Consider the following 22,753-nt stretch of genomic DNA (forward strand, 5'->3'; position numbering starts at 1 on the left):
ATGTCTCTAACCACGGTGGCCAGTAGATGGACTGGTGGCTGTCTCCACAAATCTCCATTATGAACTCATAATAGGGAGAGACTTCCCGGGCTTCCCGTCACTGTGGCCTGCTATGAGAGTGACTGATACCCATGAGACAGGGGTAACCCTAGCAGAGTGGCCCTGCTCAGGGGGGAGACCAGTACCTTGGGAACCTGAGACTGAAGGGCAGCAGTAGGGGTGACCACCACTTCGGTGGAAGAGGGGGAGACAACCCCGCTAAGTGTGATGGTGGGAGACTTGGAGGACTTGCCGCCGGGTCCTGAATTGGCAGACCTCAATGTCTCCGGGGACAATTTTGGTACCGCCCAACTTCTGGACCCAACCCTATCCCGCGCCTGGGAAAATGTGTTAATAGTAGATTGTGAACCACGACAACCTGAGTCAGAGTCAGTGTTTCCCCGTTTTGTGGTTCATCAGGATATGTTTATCGGGTAAACAAACTACGGGGTGAGCATATTGAACAGTTGGTTGTCCCCAAGCTTGTGTTAGATCTAGCCCACCAACACTTTCTCGGGGGTCACCTGGGGCTGCAAAAACTCAGGATAGTATTCTACAGCAGTTTTACTTGCCCAGCATATTCAAAGAAGTGGAAGAGTTTTGTAAGTCTTGCCCGAACTTCCGGATAACTAGCCCCCAGCCACATTTCCGTAGTCCCCTAGTACCTCTCCCGATTATCAAAGTACCGTTTGACCGAATAGCTATGGACCTCATAGGCCCAGTACCGAAGTCTGCCAGAGGGCATCAACACATCTTAGTCATTCTAGACTACGCCACTCGGTAGTGCCACTGCGACATACATGAAGATGTTTTCCCGAGTTGGACTACCTAAAGAGATTCTGACTGACCAGGGGACCCATTTTATGTCCAAGGTGATGAGGGAACTCTGTAAGTTGCTGCACATAAAACAACTACGGACGTCCGTTTACCATCCGCAAACAGACGGTCTGGTAGAACGGTTTAACCAAAGATTAAAAAATATGTTGAAAAATTTAGTGTCTAAAGATGGGAAGGACTGGGACTTTCTTCTGCCCTATCTCATGTTCGCAGTGCGAGAGGTACCCCAGGCCTCTACTGGGTTCTCGCCCTTCGAACTGCTATATGGCAGACACCCTCGCGGTCTCTTGGACGTGGCCAAAGAGGCATGGGAACAACAACCCACTCCACATAAAAGTGTCATTGAATACGTTACCCAGATGCAAGATCGGATAGAGACAGTGTTGCCTCTTGTTAGGGAGCATATGGAGGCAGCTCAGCGAGCCCAGAGTCTATAATCGGCAGGCTAGGGTCCGGATCTTTAACCCGGGTGATCGGGTTTTGGTTCTGGTGCCGATCGTGGTCAGTAAGTTCCTGGATAGGTGGCAGGGGCCCTACGAGGTACTTGAGAAAATTGGAGATGTAAACTACAAGGTACACCAGCCAGGGCGGCGAAAGCCGGAGGAGGTTTAACATGTGAATTTACTCAAACCGTGGAGAAATAGGGAAACCTTTACAGAAGACAGCCCACGGACGGATTTTCTAGGGAAAGAGGTACCGGTCCCTCTGTCTGATGCAAGAGAGGCAGCTGCCACAGTAAAAATTGTTGACAGCCTCTCCTCTAAACAGACTCAGGAGGCCAGGGAGTTTGTTAGTTGTAACACGGATGTGTTCTCGGACCTACCTGGACGCACTTCCAATATCCAGCATGACATTGTCACTGAGCCTCAGGCAAAAGTCTGTTAAAAAACCATACCAGGTACCCGAGGCTCGGCGACAAGCTATATCGGAGGAGGTGCAGCTAATGTTGCAGCTAGACGTCATTGAGGAGTCAAAAAGTGAGTGGGCCAGTCCTATAGTATTGATACCCAAGCCGGACGGGACGTTGCGATTTTGTAACGACTTTTGAAATCTTAACGAGGTTTATAAGTTCGATGCATATCCCATGCCCCGGGTGGATGAGTTCATCGAGAGGTTAGGACAAGCCCGGTATTTTTCTGTTTTGGACCTCACAAAAGGGTACTGGCAGGTGCCTTTAACGGAGGCTGCCAAAGAGAAAACTGCCTTAATCACGCCTGAGGGGCTGTATCAATATAAGGTCTAACCCTTTGGTCTGCATGGCACCCCCGCCACTTTTCAGCAACTAATGGACATTGTGCTTCGTCCACATCGTCGGTACGCTTCGGCTTACCTGGACTTGGAAAGTCACCTACCCAAAGTGCAGGCTGTAGTGGACTCCCTTCGGAAAGCTGGCCTAACCGCTAACCCAAAAAAATGTGCGATAGATTCAGAAGAGACTAAGTACCTGGGGTATGTCATTGGGCGCAGACTCATCAAACCCCAAGTGAACAAAATAGAGGCGATACGGAATTGGCCCCGACCTGTCACCACTAGGCAAATAAAGTCATTCCTGGGAATGGTGGGCTATTACATGAGGTCTGTTCCCCACTTTGCTACTCTAGCAGAGCCCTTGACAGGACTCTTGAAGGGACACAAGTCAACGATGGTTCGCTGGGATGATCGGGCGGAAGAGGCTTTCTCTGCTTTGAAGTCGGCCCTGTGCGGGTCCCCGGTTTTGGTGACACCCGACTTCAAAAGGGAGTTTATAATACAGATCGATGCCTCCGAATTAGGCCTCGGTGCGGTACTGTCTCAGGAAGTCAATGGGGAAGAGCATCCCGTTGTCTTCCTCAGTCGTAAGCTCACCCCAGCCGAGACCCGGTATAGTATAGTGGAGAGAGAGTGCCTGGCTATCAAGCGGGCACTAGAATCTCTCCGCTATTATTTATTGGGGAGAAAATTCCACCTGGTGACTGACCACTCCCCTCTCAAGTGGATGAGCCAGGCCAAGGACAGAAATGCCCAGGTCACCCGATGGTGGAACACAGGGCAGGCCGGTTACAGGTAAACGCGGATGCCCTGTCCTGGGTATACTGTCTGGCGTGTGTTCACCCCCTCAGGGTTGAACAAAGGGGGGGTATGTGAAATAGTGAGAGGTTTGGTCTGGGAAAACAGGTATTTTCCTCCCAGCATGTGCTGCTGGGCTGATTTACAGCCAGGTGAGGTCAAATACCAGACTGGATTTTAAATTCCGATCTGGGTTATGGCAGCACCTTGCTGTCATTACATAGGCAGCTGGACTCAGAAGCGAGGTCTCTGTGTTGGGATCTGGGAGTCTTGTGTCTGGATGAAGGCTTGCTACCTGTTTGGCGTGAAAACAGATTAGTGCTGCTATGCTCAAGGACTCTGAGGCAGAATTGCCGCATGGTGTGAATTACCACCAACACCGCAAGGTGACTTTTTGCTTGTTTATGACTGCTTGTTTTGCCTAAAGTGTGAATAAAACACTGATCTGTTTGATCCAAAGAACTTGTTGTTGCCTGTATACTGCGTCCGCTAATTCTGTCTACCAGAGCAAAACCCCACAGAGTGTATTTCAGTAGTACAAGAAAAATATATACGCACTTCACTCTTAAGTTTTTTCTGGTCAAAGCGTATAGTGGCCTATTTCAGTCCAACAAGAAAAATATATTCTCAGTTGACTTCTGCAGTTAATTGTTGTGAAAGCGTTTAGTGGCCTATTTCAGTACAAAAAGAAAAATATATTTGTCGCTTTTATGGGTGTTTTAATTTCCATTTAATTTGCTTAGTTCAGCTACAAGTATGTCAGGCAGAGAAGGGCCAGGCCATGCACAGAGGAGTGGCAGAGGCCTAAATGTTTCTGGCGCAAGTAGAGGTCACAGCAGAGTAAGGGGGTGTCGCAGCAGGAGTCACAGCGAGAGGCCTGAGCTCCTGGTGTCATCTAGCGGTCGTGTCTTGACCAACAACCTAGCGGTCCTTGATTGGTTAACTCGGTCATCCACGTCATTCCAAGTGACATTAGACACCCCCAGCCAACAGTCGGTGGGTTCGTCAGACACAACTCTTAGTTGGCATGGCTCGGGAGCAGGCCCTGTCCTCAACCTGCCTTTTCTGTTCCCTCACCGCGAGAAGTACTATATGCTGTGGGCTCAGCTCCACTTTTCATCGAGGAAGAGCTACTAGAGGACAGGCAGCAGCTATTGCTCAGCCAAGATCTGGAGGAGACATCCGCAGCTTCCTCCACTAGGCGGGCAAGTAGTGATGAGGAGCGTGGTGCAGGAGCTTGTGTTGCTAGCGGTCAGGCTCCTGACCCAGAGACTGTTGAGGAGGACATCAGTGACGTGCAGACAGTACTTGATGATGATGAAGCCGATCGCACTTGGGAGCCGGGTGCAGAAGTGGCTTCATCATCATCAGGAGAAGAGGGTGGCAGCTTGCCTGTGAGGCAGCGGCTGAGCCAGCAAGGTGGTAGCATGACTGGGAGTCAGCAGGGTGGAAGCAGTTGCAGGTCGGGAGCCAAACGTGCCCGGGGTAGACCACCTGCTTCGCAGCAGCCCGGGCAGTAGTGGCGCAGGGTTTCACGGAGGCAGCGGCGGTAGCAGTCAGTCAGTGCAGACTGTTGGGGGGGGAATCACCAACTCAGCGATGTGGCAGTTTTTTTTAAAGCTGACAGAGGAGGTTAACGTGGTAGAATATGTCGGCAGAAGGTGAAGCGTCGCTGAGGTGCCAATGTTGGCACTAAGGCCCTGCGTTAACATATGCAGCGTCACCATAAAGTGGCCTGGGAGGACCGTGGCTCCGATGTGGTGCTCCTGCTCCCATTCCTCCTATTCATCATCAGTAATTCCGTCACCAATCGATCACCGAAGCGTTTGCCAAGAGACAGCAGTATGTGTGCACGCATCCAACAGCGCAGAAGCTGATTGTGCTCCTGTCCAAGTTGCTGGTGCTGCAGTCCCTCCCTTTCCGAATGGTGTACTCTGCACCTTTCAGAGAACTGATGGCTTGTGCCAAGCCGAGGTGGAGGGTCCCAAGCCGTCATTTCTTTGCGAAAAAGGCAGTACCAGCCCTGCACAAATATGTATAACAGAAGGTGGGCCAGTCCTTGAGCCTGTCAGTGTCTGCCAAAGTGCACGGAAGCGCCGACGTGTGGAGCTGTAACTACGGTCAGGGACAATACATGTCCTTTTCGGCCCCCCTCATCCTCCACCATGTCCTCAGCCTCCACTGCAGAGACAAGTCACAGTGCCCCTCCAGCATACCACATGTGCAGGGCACGGCGGTGTCATGCTGTTCTGCACCTCGTTTGCCTGGGCGAACTGAGTCACACAGGGGAGAAACTGCTCCGTGTCCTTTGTCAAGAAATCGAATCCTGGCTTTCTCCCCGACAACTCAAAATCGGAACCATGGTGACCGACAACGGGAAGAATATTGTGTCGGCGCTGCGTCAAGGAGGGCTGAGCCATGCTCCCTGCATGGCGCACGTGTTCAATCTGGTTGTCAAGTAGTTCCTGAAGCCTTCCACCCATCTGCAAGACATCCTAAAAATGCCCAGGAAACTTAGCATGCACTTCAGCCACTCGTACACCGCAATGCACACCCTCCTTGAGCTGCAGCGGCAGAACGGCATCCCCCAACACAGGCTGATATGTGACGTTTCCACCCGTTGGAATTCCACGCTCCATATGTTGCACCGACTATACGAATAGAGAAAGGCCATCAACAATTTCTTGATGATCCAAGTGGACAGGAGTACTCCCCTGTGTAACTTCGATGTCAGTCAGTGGCAGCTCATGCGTGACACGTACCGTTTGCTCAGGCCCTTTGAGGAGGCCACGTTATTTGTCAGTGGCCAGGACTACGGGATGAGCAACGTCATTCCGCTGCTTCATGACCTGGAACAGATGATGGTAACAATGGCTGGTCAGGGGACTGGAGACGCGGTGCATAGATCTCATGGTCGCATGAGACCTGTGGGGGCTGAACTGGAAGAGGAGGGGGAGGAGGACACTGGAGCACAGGCAATATGTAGCCAAATGGGTGTTTTTTCTACTCAGGTGTCAGTAGAGGAGGAGCAGGAGCAGCCAGAGGAGCTTCTGTGCGATGAGGAAGACAAGGCAGAGGACCCAGACACACCGTGGCAGTATGCAGTAGAGATGGAGGCAGGGAGTCCCTTGCGCAAATGGCCCGATCCATGCTCACTTGATTGCGTAGTGACAGTCGAATTGTCACCAATCGGCAGAGGGATGACTTCTGGCTCTCCACCTTGTTGGACCCTCGGTACCGGTCCAGAATGGGGGCCTTTTTTACACCCACTGAGAGGGAGGACAAACTGAACTACTACAGAGACATCCTATGTAGTCAGTTGGCCGCTGCCTATCTGTGCCATTGTCCATCCTATCGCAGGTCTGACCGGGGGGGCCCTCTGCGTGCACGTTCCACTGCCATGGCTGCTGGGGAGGGGTGGTGTGGCAGGAGCAGTACCAGCTCCATCAGCAGCAGTCTGAGCCTGCAGTTGCTGATGAGTAGCTTTCTTCACCGGCATAGTGAAGAAACTACTCACCAGCAACAGCAGGTAGACCTGGAGCAGGACCTGAAGCAGCAGGTTGTGGCATACTTGGACAGCACCATGCCAACCCACATTGAAGATTCGCTGGACTACTGGGCAGCCAAACTGGATTTTTGGCCGCAACTAGCAGAGTTTTCCCTGGAAAATCTGTCCTGCCCGGCCAGTAGTGTGGCATCAGAGGGGATGTTTAGTGCGGCGGGGGCCATAGTTACCCCAAGGAGAACTCGCCTGTCCACCCAAAATGTGGAGAGACTGACCTTTGTCAAGATGATTCAGGCTTGGATCAGCCAGGATTTCCAACCACCAATTCCTGATGCATCAGACTAGTTCATCCATGGTGCCACACCAACACTTTGATAAAAGAGACAGATTTCTTGTGACTACCTGCCTCAGCTTCTACTCTGTTGCTGCCACCCACCTGATGCCACACATATGATACCAAGTACTCCTTATTTCAGCCACCTTCATCAGCAGGTACTGGTATTGCCACCTACCTCCCCACCTCCTCACTCTGTCACCAGGTCACTTTGTGGTCTCCTGATGCAGCTGCTGCTGCCATCGCCACACTATGGAGTGCTGTCTATTTGTATATATAAAGGCAAAGTAGTTCCCGAGGTGGAGTTGGGGACCAACCCAGACGTGCACCCTGTGAATAACCAGTGATAGATGAGTGCTGTGATTATTTGAATCTTAACGCCATCTCCACACTATGTCACCTTGCCACCCTGTGGTATCCTCCTGCTGCTGCTGCCATCTCCACACTATGTCAACTTGCCACTCTGTGGTATCCTCCTGATGCTGCTGCCATATCCACACTATGTCACCTTTAGTGTTGATCGCGAATATTTTAATCGCTAAATTTTTTTACAACAGGACCTATCACCACTCCTAACATGCCTGTTTTAATAGCTATATGCATTCCCCGTGTAATAACAATTCTGGAGCATCTATTCTTATGGCTCTAGGTTGTGCCATTCCTTTATTATTCTTGCTCGAAGTTATGAATGAATTGCTAGCAGTCTGCAGTAAGGGTACAGAGGGGTGTTACCAGTTGGGGGGGGTGTACCTGCACAGTCTGAAAATGACAGCACTGATTGGATAGAGTTAGACTGTGCAGGAGCACACCTACAACTGATTACCTCCTCTCTGTACCCTTAGTGCAGACTGCTAGGAATTCATTCATAACTTCTAGTAGAAATAATAAAGGCACAACATAGAGCCATAAGAATAGATGCTCCAGAATTATAATTACATGCGGCATGTATGAAGCTATTAAAACAGACATTTAAGCAGTGGTGACAGGTCCTCTTTAATTCATTGTCCATATTGAGCAATGCCTAATATGAGATGTAATTGCTCTTAGTTTTATAGAATGAGCATTAAGCATTATTTTCCATGTTATTTCATGATTCTCCTCCTGTGTCATAACAATGTGATACTGAGCTGGCATAAGGATTTAGAACCTAAAAATCAGCAGTTTTCATAATACATGAAAAGTGATGTCTGTGGGAAAGCTGTGGGTCAGACAAATGCCACTTCAATGCCCTTTCTCATTACACAAATTTTGTGTGGAGGTTTGGTGGACAGTATAATCTCATCTCCAGATGTTCTCTTTTTTTCATATATAGGACTGACTAGTGATAATGAAAAGATATCATGATGGTTGTTAAAACAGAGGCTTGATAGAGACAATAATTTCTCCTCATATTATTGAGGGCTAAATATTTGCCATGATTACCGGGCTATCCTTATATACTGAAAATTTTTTACTTTACTGTCAGCCTACTAGTCCCAGCCTATGAGTTATTACCTCAGATCCAAGGCAGAATCTGATAAAATGTAATATTTTTCACATATTGCATAGGAGCAAATAGATGCCTAACAGTATGTGCAATACCCCAGATAGGGTATTTGCAAATTGTTTGGTTTGTAATGCTATGATAATGTTTTACTTATTTCATGTACTGTTACACCAGCAGATGGCGATGAGTGGCAATGGGAATGCAGCTAACCACTCCACACACACTCCCCTTGATAGAAGTGGGTTCGTCCAACTTCCTGTCAGCTTAGAAATCCATCTTCACTGTGAGGAACATTGCGCTTGATGGACAGGAAGATCCAATGGCCGCAGAATCCATCAAAGTTACAGCATTTCAGACAGCAGAGTAATCAGCTACAATCAACTTTACAGGCACTGCTGCAAGGTGAGGGATAATGAGTTAAAACACCAGTCACCATAACCCAAGTTTCTGCACGATGGGGGATAACAAGTAAAGACACCCAGCACCCACTGTCTTGATAGGCAAATCTAAAAGCTTGCACTACATAGTGGAAACCTACAGTCACTTGTGCCAGCTTTATAGCCAAAGTAAAGGGGAATCAAGAGAGAGAGACTTTGTCAGCTAGCATATTTCTGAGTGCCCTCAAAGCAGCCATCATACCTCATCATCTGGTGACAAAGACTGCGTGTTGTATTTATTATTGCTGGATGTACTGCAAATTACCATTTGCACTCAGTAAAGAAAGCCATTTGTTGTTCTCTTGTGCCTGTCTGATTCCTTCAACCCACCTTTTCACTGCACCGAACCCCAGGGAGCGACAGCCTGGGCCAGTACACTGTGACGCAATATCTCATCAGGGCCACTACCTTGCCCATCCTTTGCACCGGCTCCTCCGGGGTTGCTGCATATGCATCATCAAGGATACTGTAGGATTTTATCAAAACTGTTTCACAACTTAAATGGGTTATGCCAAGATTATAAATCATCCAAAGTCCACAGGACTCTTTATGGGACTGCTGAAAATAATGCCCCCAGCAGTCAGACCCCCACCAATAAGACACTTATCCCATGTCTAATTGGTGGAGGTCTGACTGCTGGAGGCCCTATTTCTGGTAGTCCCATAGAGAATAATAGGAGTGGCAGCATTAGTTTTTCGACCACCTCTATATTCACGTAGGGGACATAGGACCTCTATTCTTGTGATCAGTGGGGGTCCCAGAGATTGGACTCCCGTAGATCAGTCTCTTATTTCCTATGCTGTGGATACGAGATGTATTTTAATCTTGGTACTACCCCTTTGGTACTACCACTCATCATCTACAGACTGCATATTTTGGGAGCTAATATTCCCAAACTGGCTAATTTCAGGGCTGTAAGTAACCAAGGCGTTAATTAATCTTTTCTGAGCACAGCATTATCTCTGCTATCTGGTGATGAATACATTTTAAATTGTGTGCTGATCCATTTCTCTTTATAGTGGCATGAGATCTGTTTTTCTGATACATAGTTTGAAATCCCCTATATAACAACACAGATAAAAAACGTACATTTATGTTTTCCTGCAGCCACCTCTATAGGGAGCTTAGTGTTATATTGGCATCCCATGTCCACCACCATCTTGCTCCTCCAGGTGGGCATGGGCTCCTGTCCACTCACCCTGCTGCCGCTGTACAGCATTCAGGACCCGCTGGTCCTCCTTTGCCCTCCAGCAGCAGGTCCGGATGCTAGAGTCCTGTGTCTATTCTTTCAGACCACAGCCTGCTATAATCTGATAGACCTCTAATGTGGTCACACAGGGCACGTACTCCACAGCTCTTAAAGGACCCTAATCTTCACCAGTCAATGGCTGGTAGTCCTGAGAAGTTTTAGTCACCTTCACCTATGGGAGAGTGCCTGAGCAATAGGTGTTTCTATCATGCTAGTTTCTGCAAAGGTGTTCTGTTCCATTTGTCAGCCCATGTACTGACCTGTGCCTAATTACTATTTTAACCCTTTGCTCCTATGCCCTGACCTCTGACTTGTTTCATTGGTTCACCCATACTGTGCCTGCTGTGACCTCTGCCTGTTTCTGACTACAAGTCTGCCTGATCCTTCAGTGCCCCACACCAGTGTCTCTGACACCTTTGGGTCAGCAGTCGACTACACTGGGACTATTCCAGGAAGTATTAGCTTGGAGGCTTCTCCTCCAGATCCCTGTCTATGGGTCTAAGGGTGAATACCAAGGTACTGCCAAGATAACACCCTTAGGATTTAGCCTAAAGTTGATTGATTGACACAGTGGCTCCACACCCACTGATCATCACATTTAGGAGCCAACTACTGTACATACTGATTGTACGTAGAACACACTAATAAAACAGTATGCAGTGAGTCTATTGGACCAAAACATCACACTTACTTTAAATAAATTGTTGTCCTATTCATGGTATCAGATAAGCTAACACTTTCCTTCAGAAAAAGCTACATGCACAAACCCTGCATGGAGGCTCAGACTGTCACTATACCATGGAACCACAGGCACTGCCTATACCATCTCTAATATGGTCCTGTATGCCACTCTACTTCAAAGGCATTCTACCTAACCTTAGAAGCAATATTTCTCCATGAGAACAGTTCTGTAGTACAGCAGCCAATGAAGCATGGAATGATTTTTGTCAGATTCACGTGGAATTCAACAGAAAAAAACTCTGTATACCTTTGTATAAATAATTGCTCTAGTTCTCCATCCTCTGTTCATTTGATCACACCCTGAGATGGATGAATTGTAGATGACTACCCAATTGCATAACTGCATGTGATGAATCCTACTGACCTAATTCTTTATTCGTCTTCCACCTAAAAGTTTATCATGAGGCAAGTTATCCTGCAACACATAGAGGTATTGCTGTAACATTTAATTCCAGCAGAAGGCACCAAATACTTGTTCAGGACAGCTGCAGAAGACGATGCAACTTGGTCAGGAAGTGGGCAAGGTACTGCTCCAGTGTGTAGACATGTGTGCAGCTCAATCAAAGCCAGAGCCTGGGTACCAGAGCAACTAAAGTGGAGAACCGGAGCCATGCAAGGAAAAATTATGGACTTATGGTGCAGAATATCAGCAACAGGGCATCAGAACCAGATGTACTCCAGAGAAGCTAGTGACAAGTGTAGCTTAGGGGAGCCCAGGATTGTACAAGTCAGAGAGCCGCTGGAAAATTCTGGTCCATTTTGCTTAGTAAATCTCCCCCAATATTGTTCTGAAATGTGATTACTGAGTTGCAGAGATTGTTTGAGATTGTTTGCCTCTGTGGGCCATAAAAACCTGCTCTATATTTATGTACAAGTTACATCTAGGGTGTCACAATTGTCACAGTTTAAACCTATTTAACTCATTCTTTTCAGTAAAGGAGCAATTATTCCCAACCCTTTCTAAGAGTGCCTGTAGACAGTGCGACCCAGCCACATATGGATTACTGGTAATTCCCGGGCTCTACCTGTACTTGCTGGTTGAAACAATGACCAGTACAGGTGCAGCCCGGCAAGTAGAGGTAATCCGCCTCCAGGCTGCACCATGTGCTGTCCCCATTAGGCCTCTTTCAAAAAAGAGCGTTTCCTGTGCAGAAATCAAATCAAAGTGAGCTCGTTTCGCAGGAGCTCACGGCATTATAAAGATTTACAATTTTGTGTGTCTCTGCATGACCTTACTCCTACAGAATATAGTATATAGTATCATTCTGTAGAAGTAAGGTCATGCAGAGACACACAGCATTATAAATCATTAAAATGTTGTGCGCTCCTGCGAAACAAGAAGTGTCCATAGCGGGTGATCACTCTCACACGTGTGATTTCCGCACAGGACACGCTCGTCTGAAAGAGGCCTTAGTCTTGGTTTGTCGCTCGTCCTCCTGCACCATTGACTGACTCTGCAGAATCCACGAGCCCAATGTTTATTCTGCGGGACTCATTCGTCGGAGCATTTTGTTGGCTTTCCAAAAATCCAACGCTCGACAGATGATTCACTTTAAAATGATACAAAATAGAATTACACCTTATTACCAATTTCGACCGATATGCCATTTCTGCGGCTCATGGATTATTTAATATGATGTCGGTATCTCAATAAGGCAGAACCTCGCCGGCTCTCTGCTCTAGCTGCTGAGCAATTATATATTTAAGAATTCCGAATGTAACTACTTGTCTTGGGAGAACACAGGTACATTCCTAAAACGCTCACCCACGTTACGTGTCTTCTATCATTAGCAGCCAGCCTATCAAATGTATACATGCATTAAAGGTCCCTGTTAAGTGAGTAGGGAAAACCTTAGGCAGCAGAAGCCATACCTAACAACGCTTGTCTGTCTTTTGTCTGAAATAATTCCCTCTCTTTTCAATCAAATGTGTCATTCAGCAAGTGGTGGCCGACTCGTGATGACTATAATGACTCTCGTCTAATAATCCAGCATATGATGTACACATAATAGATGGACATAAAACAATGGACCAGACACCATGTCTGCGCAACTTCTTGATCCTTTACATAAACCTGTCATGTATCTTTGCACGTCTCTCTGTAGGGAAGTGAGGTTGTTTTTTTTTTTTTGGTAACGTATAATGTATGCAGGGGAATAATGACAGTAAAAATGGTCCCCGTCTCTCTCACACACGCACACACACCATATTACATCCTTTAATAGCTGGAGGTAAACATTCCACATCTCAGCCAACAGTCAAAAGACTTCCTTTTTCCTTCACTGCCTTAGCAGCTGTCACAGAACAAAGGGACAAGTGAATTTAGCTGATTGGTGTTACATGAAAGATCCAAGGAGAAAAATGGCATGCCACTCGTAAGTGACTGCCGGTAAAAGCTATCTAAATCTCATCACAGAAATATCATTTTATGTAAGTTGAGTAACACGTATTTGCTGTGACAGTTATTTTCGTGCACCAGTTATCACAAACACTGTGGCGGAACAGAACAGCATATCATAGAGAGATGTATTTTTTACAATATAGATATTTTTTGATATATATTTCTGTATCTATTACACTGAAAATGTTCATGTTAGGGTACTTTCACACTTGCGTTGTTTGATTCCGGCAGGCAGTTCCGTTGCCTGAACTGTCTGCCTGATCAGGCAAACTGTATGCAAACGCATGTCATTTTTTCTGACTGATCAGGCATTTTTCAGACTGATCAGTCTGAAAAATGCCTGATCAATTAGAAAAATGTATTGCAATACCGGATCCGTTTTTCCGGTGTCATCAGGCAAAACGGATCCGGTATTTATTTTTTTCTCATTTTTAAAGGTCTGCGCATGCGCAGACAGGAAGGACGGATCCGGCATTCCGGTATTTTGAATGCCGGATCCTGCACTAATACATTCCTATGGAAAAAAAATGCCGGATCCGGCATTCAGGCAAGTCTTCAGTTTTTTTTCGCCGGAGATAAAACCGTAGCATGCTACGGTTTTCTCTTTTGCCTGATCAGTCAAAATGACTGAACTGAAGACATCCTGATGCATCCTGAACGGATTACTCTCAATTCAGAAGTACAGGTTCCCTTGTTCCAAACAGCTACAATATATTTCACTCTGAAACCCTGCAGCCTTTCAGAGAAGACATAGTAAAAAAAAAAAAAGGCCATCACCATAGAGAAGAGTCTCCTGGGTGGCTCTCCTCCCGCTTCTCCCCACCCAACCCTGCTTGATAGGTCTCTACCTATTTCCGTAAATGGGGTTCACACATATATCACTTCTAGGTCAAAACTGTTCGCTGTCATGTCATCAGTCCCTGGCAGTGCTGATCTGACTCTGCTAAGACCCAGCAGCTCTGTCATGTTGGGGGGGGACTCAACAATCAGGGGCAGATTGGCCATAGATCTTACAGGGAAATTTCCCAGTGGTCTGATGCCCAGGGGGCCACACAAGCTCTCCTGATGCTTAACAGCCACAGTTGCCTTCCAGAACTTAACTGTATTACCATCCTCAGGACGATGATACAATTGTATACTGTGGAGAGGGAGGCAGTATTTTGGGCTGCACTGTGGTATTTGATTCTGCTGGGCCAGAACTTTGGGCTGCACTGTGGTATTTGATTCTGCTGGGGCGATACTTTGGGCTACACTAAGGTATAACAGGCCCTGTCTACTTCTGTTGGCCCTGCCTATCAATTTAGTCCCGTCTACAACATGGGGCCACTTATTTATTTTTTTCCACGGGCACTTTAAGTTCCCGATCCGCCCCTGCCAACAATCAAGTGACTGCCACTGCCTCTGTTCACTATATAGTGCTTAATGAGAACTATGTAGACGTCATAAGAAAAGGAGCCAGAAGCATTGATAAACCACTTTTACCTTCTCCTCTGGGTCTATGGCTTCATGGCAGGAGCTTTAATCCAGCAATATAAAACATTGCAGGATTAAAGCCCACAACAATGTGACATGTATGGCATTATTGGGTTAAAAAGAATTTTCACATAAAATATGTCAGATATTAGTAAATCAAAGGTGTTGTGTTTGGTAATTATGTTTGCTGGTCTTTTTCTTTGATCAATTACATATTGGTTGTCACTTTTTAATTAGCTTATTGAAAATAGATGACCAATTTAGCTTTTTTTTCCAATGGACATGGGCACCAATACTTTCTAAGATTGTTTCAATATGGTTGCACTTTTGAAACAAATGGTCATTGCAATAAAAAAAGAAAAATCAATATCTCTGTAAAATAAATGTAATTGCTAAACTTTCACATGTTTTATATTTTTGCTTAGTGTTTATTGTATTTATATTTTATTTACTCTTTGTTTCAGCTTTTGTTTACACTTTTGCTTACTATTTAGATTATTATTCTTTTATTTTTTTTGCTTAGTGTTTTTATCTTTTGATCATATTTTTTGTTACTGTGTATTGTATTTTGTATTTCTTTATATTTTTACTTTATTATTTATTCTATCTTGGTGGTTTACAGTTTTCTTCTTTTCCTCACTGTTGGTGCATAAATCCTGCAATTTAGAAGCATTTAGAAAGTACATAAGGGGAAAATGTATCAGTTTTCTGGAGTAAAAAGTCACACATTTTGGTGCATGGTATTTTTGCACAAAAATTGTGATTTTTTTCATATTTTATTCTACTCTCAATACTTTTGAAAAGTGGGCATGGGTATCTATGTTAATGTGGCACATGCAGTTTTTTTTTTTTAAAGAGACCTTTTCAAAAAGTCAAAGAAATGTCAAAATTTCACAGCGATTGTGCAGTATTTGATCCATACTGCAGCAAATTATGGCAACACAGATTCAAGCAAAACTGACTTTAAAAAATTCCCACATGATAAATCCCCCCTATGCTATGCAATAGTAAACTGTCAAAAGTACTCCTAATATTCCCAAGTAATGGAATGACTGTACTGTGCATATTCTTGGGCTCTTTCCAGTGTGATACTGAACACAGCAAGGACAGTATGTTTACATTGTATATTTAGTCTGTCTTAGTTTATTTTTCTGATTCCGGTTAAGAAAAGATTGAATGAAAAATAATCCAAGTGAAAGGGCTATCTTCATTATCCCCTCAGTCGGATTCTTGGGCGTCTATTGAAAAGTTTAGCCATTTTACAGCCTTTCACCATTTTTGTAGGTGTATTCTTCCTTTCTAATCGACCATTACAACCCAGGTATAAGGAGTGAATAACACAATCTGGATTTGCCGCGCTCCAGTCAGGCTCTTTCGTTCTCCATCAGAATACTTTGGTACAAATGTTTCATTCTGAGCAGTGGGTATAATTGTATCTGTGCATAATGCAAGATTATTTTTCACAATGGAAATGAGGGAGAAATACATGAATCTCTCGCCTGCATTGTCATATTCCAATATAACATCTGTCATAGGCTCTTAATACAACATTCATAATTATAAAGACAATCCTCCAACCCAAAACAAAGAGAGTAACCCTCCTGGCTGTCAGTCTTGTTTTTTTGGAGAGGAGCCATCGAGTTAATTTAAACCCTAATGTAAACAATACAGCCATTTGAAAACAATCGGAGAGTGGCAGTGATTAGCAGACACCTGGGCACAAACACTTTCGGGCCCCGATGTTGCCAGGAATAATATAGAGGATTATGTTGGGATACATTTCACTATTATTCTTTTCACAGAATTGAGGAAATTATAGCCATTTTTGACTGGAACTGTTCTCATTATGTATATTTTACTTAAATCGGCTCCTAACATTGTTTATTAGCATTTTGAAATCTTATTGCTATCGGGGTTTCACAGGGGCACAGTTTGAGTATTTAAAGTATTTGCTTCAAGCAAACACAGACCATTAGTCTTACAAGTTCTTGAAAGCAGAATTGTGTGAATTAGGTTTCGTTTGTCACTGTAGACCAAATAACAATAAAAGTTCTGTTTGGAATAAGTTGAGTTTCCTTCAGGCGATATATAACATGTCTCTTATTTCCTGATAGGAAAGATTAGTTTATCTCTAGTGTTCTCTGTCAGGCATCCAATTAAATGACCAGTGGGGTAACCACTGGGGGTATAGAGCAGTATCTAATGGCATCATCGTGGTTAGAACTGATATACTGGTTTATATGAAGCTTCCTGTGAGCTCTCACTAATGTTGCTTTATGGTTTTGTCTTTCCTCATGTTTCCGATCCATGTAGTTACATCACTATGTATCACTTATATTTTTTTTACTAATTAAAACCAGTTATTGATAAGTTTACTTATTTTCAAATAGTTTTTTTTTATTATCTAATCGTAGTATTTTTTATTCTATTTTCTGTACATTATGGGAATGGCCATCTCGCCTGAGCTGCAGTTGACAGCATTTAGAGATATGCTTTATGGACCATAAGAACTAGTGTTGATCGAGCACCAAAGTGCTCGGGTGCTCGAGTAGAACACATCGGGATGATCAGGTGCTCTACCGAGCACCCGAGCACAATAGAAGTCAGTGGGAGAACCCGAGCATTAAACCAGGCACCCCCTGCTCTGAAGAGGGGAGGGTGTCTGGTTTAAATGAAAAGGTCAGAAATTGATGGAAACACCACTGAAATGGTTCAGCGACAGCATGGGGAGGATGTCTGGATGCATCTTGGACTCCCAGGTCGCTGCTGGGAACGATGTCCGAGTAGTATGCCACTTTTACAGACTGACAATAATATGCACAAAACCGAAGATAAAATCGATTTTAGAGGAAAAATAGTTAGGAAACATTCTTTCCTGTATATTTATTTGTATATAAAGTGCAAGTTCTGCCAAAAACTACAAGGAAGAGCCACTTCGATACAACCTGTATATCACATAAAGGAGGGCCTCATTTACATTGTGGTACAATTGTTCAGGTAGTGGGACTCCTACACTCATAAAGCCTATGCACGAAGTGAAAGGGCTGCCAAAAATTACAATGAACCGGCACTCCAATACACCCTTTATTACACATAAAGGAGGGCATCATACACACCCTTGAAAAATTATGATTGATGGCCTGCTGGTGACCTTCAAAAACATTAGGAGCAAGGGTCTGCTGGTGACCCTCTGAACCATTAGGGGCAAGGGCCTGCTGCTGATCTGACCATCTAAAACATTAGGGGTGAGGGTCTCCTGCTGAGCTCACACTCTAAAACATTAGGGGTGAGGGCCTGCTGCTGATCTGACCATCTAAAACTATGGGGATGAGGGTCTGCTGCTGAGCTGACCCTCTAAAACATTAGGGGCGAGTCCTTGCTGCTGATCTGACCATCTAAAACATTAGGGGCGAGGGCCTGCTCCTGATCTGACTATCTAAAACATTATTGGGGAGGGCCTGCTGGTGACCCTCTAAAACATTAGTGGTGAGGGTCTGCTGCTGAGCTGACCATCTAAAACATTATGGTCGAGGGCCTGCTGCCGAGCTCACCATCTAAAACATTATGGGCGAGGGCCTGCTGCCGAGCTGACCATCTAAAACATTGTGGGCGAGGGCCTGCTGCTGAGCTGACCATCTAAAACATTAGTGGTGAGGGTCTACTGCTGAGCTGACTATCTAAAACATTATGGGCAAGGGTCTGCTGCTGAGCTGACCATCTAAAACATTATGGGCGAGGGCCTTCTGCTGAGCTGACAATCTAAAACATTATGGGCGAGGGCTTGCTGCCGAGCTGACCATCTAAAACATTATGGGCGAGGGCCTGCTGCTGCGTTAACCATCTAAAACATTAGGGGTGAGGGTCTGCTGCTGAGCTGACTGTCTAAAACATTAGGGGTGAGGGTCTGCTGCCGAGCTGACTCTCTAAAACATTAGGGGCGAGTGCCTGCTGCTGATCTGACCATGGAAATTTTTTTGGGTGAGGGCCTGCTGCTGAGCTGACTCTCTAAAACATTAGGGGCGAGTGCCTGCTGCTGATCTGACCATGGAAAAAATTATGGGCCAGGGCCTGCTGCTGAGCTGACCATCGAAAAAATTATGGTTGAGGGCCTGCTGCTGAGCTGACCCTCTAAAACATTAGGAGCGAGGGCAGCCTAATAAGCAAGTTGATATGATGGAGGAGGACGACGAGAAAAGGAAGATTGAACCATATACCCTTTTTTGTGGTGGAAGGGGTGCATGGGAATACAGTGTATTCAATACACCATAAACGCCACATTTAAAGTGCCTTTATGTTCAGCCGCTTTCCTGTGGTGGTCAGGGGCAATCCAGGCCTTGTTCATTTTGATAAGAGTCAACTGGTCAGCATTTTCAGTTTACAGGGGAATGTGCTTATCAGTTATTATGCCCCCAGCAGCACTAAATACCAGCTCTGACAAAACGCTGGCAGCAGGGCAGGCCAGCATCTCCAAGGCATAGAGCGCCAGTTTATGCCACGCATCCAGCTTGGACACCCAATAGTTGTAAGGCACAGAGGGATCATTGAGGACACAGACACGGTCTGCTACGTGCTCCTTCACCATCTTCCAAAATGTTTCCCTCCTTGTGGCACTGGGCCATGCATCAGGGTAAGGGTGCTGGAGGGGTGTTATGAAATTGTCCCAGGCCTTGGAGAGTGTTGCCCTGCCTCTGTTGGAACTGCTGTGTGTTACCCTCATCTTCCCTCCTCGGTTGCCCAAGGAACTGCATACTCTGCCGCCAGCGTTGTCAGCTGGAAATTTTTGGAGCAATTGTTCCTCAAGAACCTTCTGGTATTGCACCATTTTGCTAGTCCTCTCCACCACAGGAATGAGAGATGACAAGTTCTATTTGTAGCGGGGGTTGAGAAGGGTGAACAACCAGTAATCGGTGATAGTGAAAATGCGTATAACACGAGGGTCATGGGAAAGGCAGCATAACATAAACTTTGCTGTTCTCATTAGGAGGATGACTCTCAATCTCTTCATCCTCTTCCTCCTCTTAGGCCCATTCACGCAAAACAGATGGAATAAACCTGCTATGGGTATTACCCTCTGTAGCGGAGGCAACCGTATCCTGCTCCTCCTCATCATCATCATCCAATTTGCAATGAGAAGATGAACTGGGGGTGGTCTGGCTCTCAACCTGTGTACTGTCTTCCCCCATCTCCACCTCTTCCACATGCAAAGCATCCGCCTTCATTGTGAGCAGCGAGCATTTCAGTAGACACAGAAGTGGGATGGTTATGCTGATAGCGGCATCGCCACTCACCATCTGTGTTGATTCCTCAAAGTTGCGTAAAACCTCACAGAGGTCAGACATCCATGCCCACTCGTCGCTTGCGAAGAGCGGAAGCTGACTGGAAAGGCGACGACCATGTTGCAGCTGGTATTCCACTACTGCCCTCTGCTGCTTACAAAGCCTGGCCAACATGTGGAACGTGGAGTTCCAGAGCGTGCTCACGTCACACAACAGTCGGTGAGTTGGCAATTGCAAGCGCTGCTGCAGCGCTGCTCGACCTGCGGCAGCTGTAGATGACTTTCGGAAATGGACACACACGCGGCGCACGTTCACCAGTAGCTCAGGCAAATTGGGTTAGGATTTGAGAAACCACTGAACCACTAAGCTTAAGACGTGGGCTAGGCATGGTATGTGTGTGAGCTTGCCGAGCTCAAAATCTGCCATTAAGTTAAGGCCATTATCACACACAACCATGCCTGGTTGTAGGTTGAGTGTTGAGAGCCACAGCTCAGTCTGGTCCCTTACACCCTGCCACAGCTCTGTGGAAGTGTGCTGTTTGTCACCTAAGCACGGCCTGCTGCCGCTTCCCCACTGCAGTGCTACTGTAATGACCGGCGTCACGCAAAGGGAGGGAAATGGGAAGGCCCTGTCCAAGGGAGAGGGAAAGGTGGTGACCCCTGACTCACCTTGCGGCTGGCACCTGACTGCCCTGACGTCCCTAGACGGGTTCCTCACCCGTACGCCGATCACGTGCCTAAACCCTGGCTTTCCCTAAGATGAGCCCTGTGTAGTGAACGGGGCGGTGGGATCACTAGTCCGCACCACTGACACTAAGAGGAAAACACCAAGGAGAGGACAGACAATACAGACAAACATATAATCCCAGGTGGGCGACAACAGCAGACCACCAAGGCTCAACAGGGATCCGGAGGGTAACGTTCTGGAACAACAACCAGGGAACACAGCTACACAACTCCAGTGGGTCAGTATAGAAGTCCAGGCAGGAAGCTCTATATCTGGCAACCAGAGAAGTGAGAGATGGGAATATAAGGAGGTTGGGATTGCTGGACAAGAAACAGCTGAGGAGGAGAAGCTACGGATCCCTGAGTGAGCCAAAAAGGATTGCAAGGCAAACCCAGAAAGCTACCATTAATAAACAGCACTGTCTTTAGACATAGAGCGCGCAGCCACCCGCTGCGACTTCCTGACCCCGGGTATAACGGAGTCAGACGTGGCTCTTGACACCCTCGTGACAGCTACACTGCTTCCAGCTACTGACTGATGGCTGACTGGTGCTGCAAAATAACAATTCAGAGGTGGAAGTGGAGGAGGAGAAGGAAGGGTTGCAGCCACTAATGTGGGTGGTGCCGAAAATCCTGATGGAAGTAGGGCCCGCAATCTTTGGCGTCGGTAGCACCTGTGCCATCCCAGGGTAAAACTCGCTCCCGGCCTCCACAACGTTTACCCAGTGTGCCGTCAGGGAAATGTAGCGTCCCTGGCCACAAGTACTTGTCCATGTGTCAGTCGTTGACCTTCCCAATAACTTTGTTGGTCAGGGCACGGGTGATGTTACGGTACACATGCTGGTGTAAGGCAGGGACGGCACATTGGGCAATATAGTGGCGGCTGGGGACTGAGTAACGAGGGACAGCCGCCGCCACCAGGTTGCGGAAAGCCTCAGTGTCCACAAGCCTAAATGGCAAATTTCCAGAGCCAGCAATTTTGAAAGGTGCGCATTTAGTGCTATGGCCTGTGGGTGGGTGGCTGGGAATGGCCAGCATGTAACACAGGAAAAGAGGAGGCAGTGGTGTGACCCGCAGACACTGATTGTGGACCCAGGCGCTCGGCCCACCTATTAGGGTGCTTTGATGCCATGTGGCAGATCATGATGGTGGTGGTGAGGTTGCTAGTGTTCACGCCTCTGCTCATTTTGGTACGGCACAGGTTGCAACTGACAATTGTTTTATCATCCGCTCTTTCCTCAAAAAAGCCCCAGACTGCAGAACACTTACCCCTTGGCAAGGGAGATTTCCGCAAGGGGGTGCTCCGGGGAACAGTTGTGGGCCTGTCTGGTGTGGCACGCCTTCTCCCTTTTGCCACTCACTGCCTCTTCCAGCCTGTTGCGGTGCTGCGGATCCCTCCCTCTCTGTACTGCTGTCATCACTCTGCTTGCCACCTTCCCAGGTTGGGTCAGTGATTTCATCGTCCACCACCTCCTCTTCCACTTCCTCACTCTGGTCATCCTCCTGACTTGTTGACCTAACAACAACCTCACTTATTGACAACTGTGTCTCATCCTCATCATCAACCTCTTGAGACACTAATTGCCATTGACTTATTGGCAACTCTGTCTCTTCATCATCATCCACCTCGTGAAACACCTATTGCCGTTCCCCACCGCCATCTTCTTGTGACTGTGGATGCTCAAGAGTTTGGTAATCAGGGCACAAGATCTCCTCATGTCCCTCTTCAAGGGGGCTTGGCGAGAGGCCCAAATTAATGAATGGCGCTGAAAAGAGCTCCTCGGAATATCCGAGTGTGGGATTATTTGCTTGTCAAGACTCCATGGTGGGAGGAAGGAGGATCAGGGTGAGAATTCTGTTGACCAGACTCTTGGCTACTGAGACTGGACTTTGTGGAAGACAGGGTGGTGCTTAACCGACTGGAAGCATTATCTGCTGCAATCCAACCGACTACCACTGGTCTGACTTCGAGAGTGGTGTCCTGCGCCGCCCTGCAAACTGGGACATGAAGCTAGGTATCCAAGGCATCGTGGATGAGTGTGTTTCTTGTGCTATGGCAGCAGGCACAGTTTCACCGTGCCCAGGGCCACGGCCTCTGAGTGCTCCATCAGCAGCACGGCCGCTTCCCTGTCCCTTACTGCTCGCCTTCATCATATTAAATAGTATATATGATATTTGGGATGCGGAAACGTTATACAGGAGAG

Source organism: Bufo bufo, chromosome 5 (genome assembly GCF_905171765.1).
Source record: "Bufo bufo chromosome 5, aBufBuf1.1, whole genome shotgun sequence".
Classification (NCBI taxonomy): domain Eukaryota; kingdom Metazoa; phylum Chordata; class Amphibia; order Anura; family Bufonidae; genus Bufo; species Bufo bufo.